This window comes from Pipra filicauda, unplaced genomic scaffold, assembly GCF_003945595.2.
Source record: "Pipra filicauda isolate LSUMZ 115617 unplaced genomic scaffold, ASM394559v2 scaffold981_size41794_pilon, whole genome shotgun sequence".
NCBI lineage: Eukaryota > Metazoa > Chordata > Aves > Passeriformes > Pipridae > Pipra > Pipra filicauda.
In genome coordinates, this window is record NW_024105177.1 from 26,151 (window position 1) to 33,614 (window position 7,464).

The following is a 7,464-nucleotide window of genomic DNA, read 5'->3' on the forward strand; positions in this document are numbered from 1 at the left end:
ACTTTATAGGGTCTCTATGTCGGTGGACCGACCCCAGGGAATGGGGATCCCAATTCCCCCCCTGAGCCCCGGAGACCCCCAAAGCTCAGCACACAGAGACCCCACAGGGAGGGGGGCCCGGGGGTCCCCTAAAGCCCAGCAGTGGGGTTCAGGGGGTCCCCCAGCCCCCGGAGGAGGGGTCCTGTGCACGCACCCCAAAGTGCAGGGGGGGAGATGTACCACATTCGGGTAAGGGGATCCCAGTGCCCCCAGTATATTCCAGTGACCTCCCAGTGACCCTCAGTACAGCCCAGTAACCCCCTCAGTGACCCCCTCAGTGACCAGCCAGTGTGTCCCAGTGACCTCCTACTGCCCCCCAGTATGGCCCAGTGATCCTGCAGTGAGCACCCAGTAACCCCAGTATGGCCCAGTAACCTGCCAGTGTTCCCCCGTGTGTCCTGGTAATCCCTCAATAACCCCACAGTCCCTCCCAGTGCCCTCCCAGCATCCCTCAGTAACCCCCCAGTCCCTCCCAGTGCCCCCTGGTTCCCCCCAGTGTGTCCCAGTATCCCCCAGTAATCCCCCAGTGCCCCCCAAAGCCCCCCAGCTGTCCCCAGTGTGTCCCCAGATGCCCTTGGCCTTTCTGTGAGCAGGAGGGGGGGGCGTTTTTGGTCAGAGGGTCCAGGGGGGCTCCTGGGGTGAGATGGAGGGTTGGGGACATCAGGGATGGGATTTGAGGACAGTGGGGAGGGATTTATGGACAGTGGTATTGGGGATGTCAAGGGGGGAACTGGGGACACCGAAAGGGTCTTGGGGACACGAGGGGGGTCTCAGGACTCACCTGCTCATAGGGAAGCCCCTCCTCTCCCCCTCTAGGCCCCATTAACCCCCCCCAAATGTCCCTCAACTCCCCTTTGTTTCCTTTAATCCCCTTTCCCCTGCATACTTTTGAACCCCCAATGCCCCCAAAACCCTTTTAACTCCCCCAAATTCACCCAAAGCCCCCTAAAACCTCCCAAATCCCCATCCAACCCCCCCACAGATCCAGCCAAATCTCCCCCAGGCCCCCCTTAAATCCCTTCCAATCCCCCTCGGAAGAGAGATCACCTGGCACCCTGGGACAGGAACACAGTGGGCTGTACTGGGGGCACTGGGCTGTACTGGGAGGGCACTGGGGGGGGGCTCAGGTGTCCCATGACAACGTGGCCCAGCTCCAGGAGAGATCTGGGGAGCAGTGAGGAGGTACTGGTCTGTCCTGGTCTGTCCTGGTCTGTACCTCCAATCCTCAAAGCCCCTCCCCAGCATCCCCAGGACCCTCTGGGACCCCAAAGCCCCCCAGACTCCCCCCAGGCCCCTGACTTGGTCCTGCTGCCCCTTGAGCATCTGCAGCTGCTGCAGAACCAGGCATTTCATCAGCAAATGTGCAGGTGACCCCAAGCTGGGGGTGTGTTGATGTGCTGGAAGGCAGGAGGGCTCTGCAGAGGGACCTGGCCAAGCTGGATCCATGGGCTGATTGCAAGGGGATGAGGTTCCAGCAGGCCAAGGGCCGGGTCCTGCCCTTTGGGCACAAGAAGCCCCGTCAGCCCCCCGGGCTGGGGCCAGAGTGTCTGGAGAGCAGGCAGGCAGGAAGGGAGCTGGGAGTGGGGATGGACAGGAAGCTGAAGAGGAGGCAGAGTGTGGCCAGGTGGCCAAGAGGACCAATGGTTGGTGTCCTGTGTGAGGAAGAGTGTGTCAGCAGGAGCAGGGAAGTGATTGTTGGGCTGGAGTGAGCGCTGGTGAGGCCACCCCTGGAGTGCTGTGTCCAGCTCTGGGCCCTGAGTTGAGGAAGGCCCTGGAGGGGCTGGAGCAGGTGCAGAGAAGAGCAGCAAGGCTGGGGAAGGGAGTGGAGCCCAAGTGGTGTGAGGAGAGGCTGAGGGAGCTGGGGGTGTTGAGGCTGGAGAAGAGGAGGCTCAGGGGAGACCTCCTGACTCTCTGCAAGTCCCTGCCAGGAGGTTGGAGCCAGGTGGGGGTGGGGCTGTTGTGCCAGGAAGCAGCAGTAGGACAAGAGGGCTGGGTCTTGAGCTGTGCCAGGGGAGGTTTAGGTTGGATATTAGGAAGCAATTCTTTCCCAAGAGAGTAATCAGGCCTTGGAATGGGCTGGGCAGGGAGGGGGTGGAGTCAGCGTCCCTGGAGGTGTTGAAGGTGAGAGTGGATGTGGCATCAGTGCCATGGTCTGGGAAACACAGCAGGGTTGGATCCAGGGTTGGACTTGATGATCTTGGAGGTCTTTTCCAACTTGGCTGATTCTGTGATTCTCTGATTTCCATTCCTATGGCAGCACATGCTTGAGGCTCTATCCCCAGGGTGATCGAGATGTCTGTCCATATCTATCTCCAAGGTTAGTCTGTAAATGTGTGGTGTTAGAAAAGCAGGCTGAGTTCTGGGATGGTTGTAGAAGGAGAAGGAAGCCCAGAGGCCAGTGCAAGCAGGCAGCCCTCAGCTTGCACCTGATGTCCCCTCCCTGCAGGTTCCTGTCCTTGAGCCCAGGCCCTGAGGTGAGGCTGAGAAGTGGCGTGGAGGTGAGCCCAGAGCTGTCCCTGAGGTGAGGCTGAGAATAAGTGCAAGGCAGAGGTGCTGCTGAGGAAGGGCAGCCTCGTGGTGGGAAAGAGACAGAAGCTGTGAATGCCCATCCCCGAGCAGGTGCTGTGTCCATCCCCTGTGTGCCAGGTGAGCTGGGGCTTTGCTGCAGAGCTGTGGGCGCTGATTTGAGCGTCTCCAAGTGCTGAGATGGTGGGCACCCAGGAACACCAACTGTGCCTGGCCACGGAGCCTGCAAGGAGGAGCAGAGACAGCGGTGTCAGTGTGGGGGTCCAGGTTGTCCCTGTGCCTTCCCCTGCAGGCCCTGGCTGTCCCTGCTGGGCCCCTGTCCATCCCCATCAGGTCCCTGCCCGTCCCCCCGGGCTGAGCTCCCCCCAGGAAGTGCCGTGGAGCTGAAGCTGCTGCCATCCCCCCCTGCAGCCGCTGCCCCAGCCAAGGGAGCAGCAAAGGCAGGGCCAGGAGCAGAGGCAGCAGCAGGGGAGCCCTGAGGGGCCGGGAAGCTCTTGTGTGGGGCAGGAAAGAGGCGCTGGGCACGAGGCCTGGGCTGTGCTGAGCAGGCCCAGCCCTCACATCCCCCCAGCCAACGCCGGCTGCCCGGGGGGCTTGGGAGGGACCCCCAGCCCATGTGCCCCACACTGAGCTGGCAGAGAGAGAGCCAAGGGACAGGGCCACGGGTGAGGGACAGGCAGGGCCATTGCAGGGCCACGGTGAGGGCACAGCCTGTGGCAGCAGAGCTGCCCAGGGCCGGGGGCAGCCGGGGGTGTTGGGACCAGCCAGTGCTGGGGCCGAGCAGAGCACGAGGCCTCTTGCAGACCCCTGGAGCAGCCTCCCACTTGCCAGCCCTGCCCTGGTGGGGTGACACTGTCCCCTCCCTACAGGACACTCCCCCGAAATCTTTGTGGGGGCCTTTTGTGTCTATTCCTGGTTGCTGATTCCTGCTGGGGACCTGAGAGAACCTCTGCAATCCCATCCATGGGGCACAACTTCCTGTCCAAAGCTTGACTCACTGCAGACTGTGCAGGGAAATCTGTGCTGGCAGCCCCAGTATGTCATGATCCCCCGTGTTCCCCCCAGGATATTTGGGATGAGTTCCACCTTCCCGGGCATCCATGGGATGGGGGGCGATTGTTCTCCTGCTGTTGCTGTTTCTGCTCCGCCCCTGTCCCTGCCCTTCCTGCCGCTGTCGGGTGAGCGGAGCGGCCACGATGGGAAAGGGGCGAGAGAAGCGAAAAGAGCGGGTGGGACCCCCAAAGGGAGCTGGGGGGAGCCGGGGTTTGGGGGGCACGTGGGAAAGGGGTGGGAGAGGGGGGCTGAGGGGAGGGAGAGGGGGATAATCTTCATATTTTGGAGTATTTTTCAGCTGAATTTCCGCTTTGTGCGGTTTGGGGTGATGAGGATCTTCTTACTATTTCTGAGGGATTTTTTTGCCTGTATCTGGGTGGTTTGTGCTTTTCTGGGCTGAATCTTGGTGTTTTGGAGGTTTTTATGGTCACAGGATGCCTGGTGAGTTCTAGAGATGGACTTGGGAGGAGGAACCCCCAAGCCAACGCACTCAGCCCTTGTTTCCCCCCATCAGGATTTGTCCTTCCCAAAGCTTGGTCGGATGGAGGAGGAGGCTGCGAGGAAGAGGAAGATGCCTTGGTCCCCCCAGGCAGGTGAGGAGGAAGTCAGTGTCCCTTTGGGCGGGTGTTGTGCTGGCTCTGTCAGCCGAGCATGGCCCCGGCTGCAGGACAACCCCGCTGGCGCCGCCGTCCTGCCGGGGCCGGAGTTGGGGGGATGTCCTTGGCCTTCCCTGTGGGCCGGAGGCAAATCCCCTGCCTGTCCTTCTTGCTTCCTGCCCCAGGCCCCGAGGTGAGGACGGAGAGCCCGGAGGACAAATCCCCCCGTGAGACCCTGGTGGGAGAGGCCGTTTTGAAGGGCTCCCCGGCGCAGGAAGGCAGCGGGGAGGAAAAGGGCCGGAGATCCCCCCGCAGGAGGGGCTCCAAAGCCATCCCAGGGTGCTCTGAGGAAGAAAGATCCAGCCTGTGCCGGGAAGGCGGCTGGAGCTTGAACTGGAGCTCCAACCTGGTGGTCCCTGAACAACCTCTAAGCAGGGAGAAGCCCTTCAAGTGCTTGGAATGTGGGAAGAGCTTCAACCGTAGCTCCGCCCTGCTCCAACACCAGCACATCCACACTGGGGAACGTCCTTACACGTGTGGGGAATGTGGGAAGAGCTTTAACCGTAGCTCCAATCTCTGCACCCATCGTCACATCCACACTGGAGAACGGCCCTACAAGTGCTTGGAATGTGGGAAGAGGTTTCGGACCAGCTCCAATCTCCTCCTGCATGAGCAGACACACACGGATGAGAGACCCTTCTGCTGCACCGACTGTGGGAAGGGCTTCAACCGGAACTCCAACCTCGTCAGGCACAAGCACATCCACACTGGAGAACAGCCTGGGAAAGCGGTGGGAGAGGAGGGGTAGGGGGAGGAGGGAGAGTGGGAGTGGATGTGCATTGGGGGTGCCTTGTTGTCTCCATGACTTGATCCTTGGAAAGTGGTGGAGGGTGGAGAGAGGGGGAAGCTGTGAGAGCCTGGAGAGGGGGTTGCTCGGGCCCCCTGTGCTGAGCCAGGAGTTGGGGCTGTGCTGTTGGTGCCAAATTGCCCCTGGTCAGGCTGAACCCAGAGCCCGCCCACGTGTCAGGGGCCTGATCCGCTCCCTGCTCTTGTTGCCCTGGGGAAGCCTCTGGTGTCCCCTGGCCTGTGGGGCTGTTTGGTTGCCTTGGGCACAGCTGGCCCTTGTGTGGGTCCCCCCCACGGTGGGGGTTGGTGTTGCTGGGTCAGGCCCCGCCGGCTCCATTGTCAGCCCGGTGCCGGCGGGGGGGACACAGCGGGTTTGGGGCCCCCCGGGAGTGCCGGGGGTGGGTGTGGAGCCCGGGAGCTGCCGAGTGTGGAGGGCGGAGCGGGGCGATGGCAGAGCTGGCGGACCCCCGGGAACCTGGAGGGGGGAGCACGGAGAGGGAGGAGCCCCAGGACCCCCGGGAGCCTGAAACAGGGGGCATGGAGAAGGGGAAGCCTGGACAGTGGGGACCCCTGGGATCCCTGGGACAACAGAGTGGAGAACCTGGAGAGGGGGAATGTCTGGGAACTTGGCATCCCGAAGGCGAGAGTCAGAGGAGAAGGGACCCTTGGAACCCCCAATGCTGCCAGCATCCCTGACTGGGACCCCCAGCATCGCAGAGAGGGAAGCTGTTCCCAACCCCAGAGGCGACAGACCAGAGAGGGGGAACTCCTGGGAGAATTTCTTTGGGTTAACCTTCATATTTTAAAGTATTTTCTGGCTGAATCTCAACTTTTTGCAGTTTGGGTGGGCGAGGGTCTTCTTGCATGTTTTGAGAGGGTTTTTGCCTGAATCTCAGAGGTTTGGGTTTTTCTGGGCTGAATGTTGATGTTTTGGAGGTTTTTATGGTCACAGGATGCCCGGTGAGTTCTAGAGATGGACTTGGGCAGGAGGAACCCCCAAGCCAACGTGTTCAGCCCTTGTTTTCCCCCCCATCAGGATTTGTCCTTCCCAAAGCTTGGGCGGATGGAGGAGGAGGCTGCGAGGAAGAGGAAGATGCCTTGGTCCCCCCAGGCAGGTGAGGAGGAAGGCAGTGTCCCTTTGGGCGGGTGTTGTGCTGGCTCTGTCAGCCGAGCATGGCCCCGGCTGCAGGACAACCCCGCTGGCGCCGCCGTCCTGCCGGGGCCGGAGTTGGGGGGATGTCCTTGGCCTTCCCTGTGGGCCGGAGGCAAATCCCCTGCCTGTCCTTCTTGCTTCCTGCCCCAGGCCCCGAGGTGAGGACGGAGAGCCCGGAGGACAAATCCCCCCGTGAGAGCCTGGTGGGAGAGGCCGTTTTGAAGGGCTCCCCGGCGCAGGAAGGCAGCGGGGAGGAAAAGGGCCGGAGATCCCCCCGCAGGAGGGGCTCCAAAGCCATCCCAGGGTGCTCTGAGGAGGAAAGAGCCATCCTGTGCCAGGAAGGCCGGAGCTTGAGGGGGAGCTCTGACCTGGTGGTCCCTGATCAGCCTCCCAGCAGGGAGAAGACCTTCAAGTGCTTGGAATGTGGGAAGAGCTTCAGGAAGAGCACCAACCTCCTCTGCCATCAGCGCATCCACACTGGGGAACGTCCATACACTTGTGGGGAATGTGGGAAGAGTTTCAGTGACAGCTCCAACCTTAACCGACACCAGCACATCCACACTGGAGAACGGCCATACCCATGTCAGGAATGTGGGAAGAGTTTCAGGGACAGCTCCGACCTGATCCAACACCAGCACATCCACACTGGAGAACGACCCTACACATGTGGGGAATGTGGGAAGAGTTTCAGAGTCAACTCTTACCTGATCAAACACCAGCGCATCCACACTGGAGAACGGCCCTACAAGTGCTTGGAATGTGGGAAGAGGTTTCAGAACAACTCACATGTCATCCAGCACCAGCGGACGCACACGGATGAGAGGCCCTTCCGCTGCACCGACTGCGGGAAGGGCTTCAAGCAGAACTGCAACCTCATCAGGCACCAGCGCATGCACACCGGTGAGAGGCCCTACAAGTGTGGGGAGTGTGGGAAGAGCTTCACCCAGAGCTCTGCCTTGACCAAACACCAACGGACCCACCAGTAAGGGAAGCCCTGTGAGTGCCCCGACTGCGGGAAGAGCTTCGGCCGCTGCTTCCACCTTGAATGAAGCCCCTGATGGTGAGGCAACCCCTGGAGTCCAGTGACTGTCAGTCCATCCCTTTTGACCGCAAAGGGCCAGTCCCCTTTCCCAGGGACACATTCTTCCAACAGAACCCTTTTCAGGGGGTGTGTGGAGATTCCTGCCTTGGCTGGGGACCCCCCCCAGGGTCAGTCCTGGAGGTTGAGAGCAGAGATCTCCTCCCGAGCGT

At 61.3% G+C, this 7,464-nt stretch overlaps 1 pseudogene; it reads left to right on the plus strand.

Moving 5' to 3' along the window:
* Positions 1-6,386: 6,386 nt before the first annotated feature.
* LOC113995534 lies at positions 6,387-7,238 on the plus strand (annotated as a pseudogene).
* Positions 7,239-7,464: the final 226 nt, after the last annotated feature.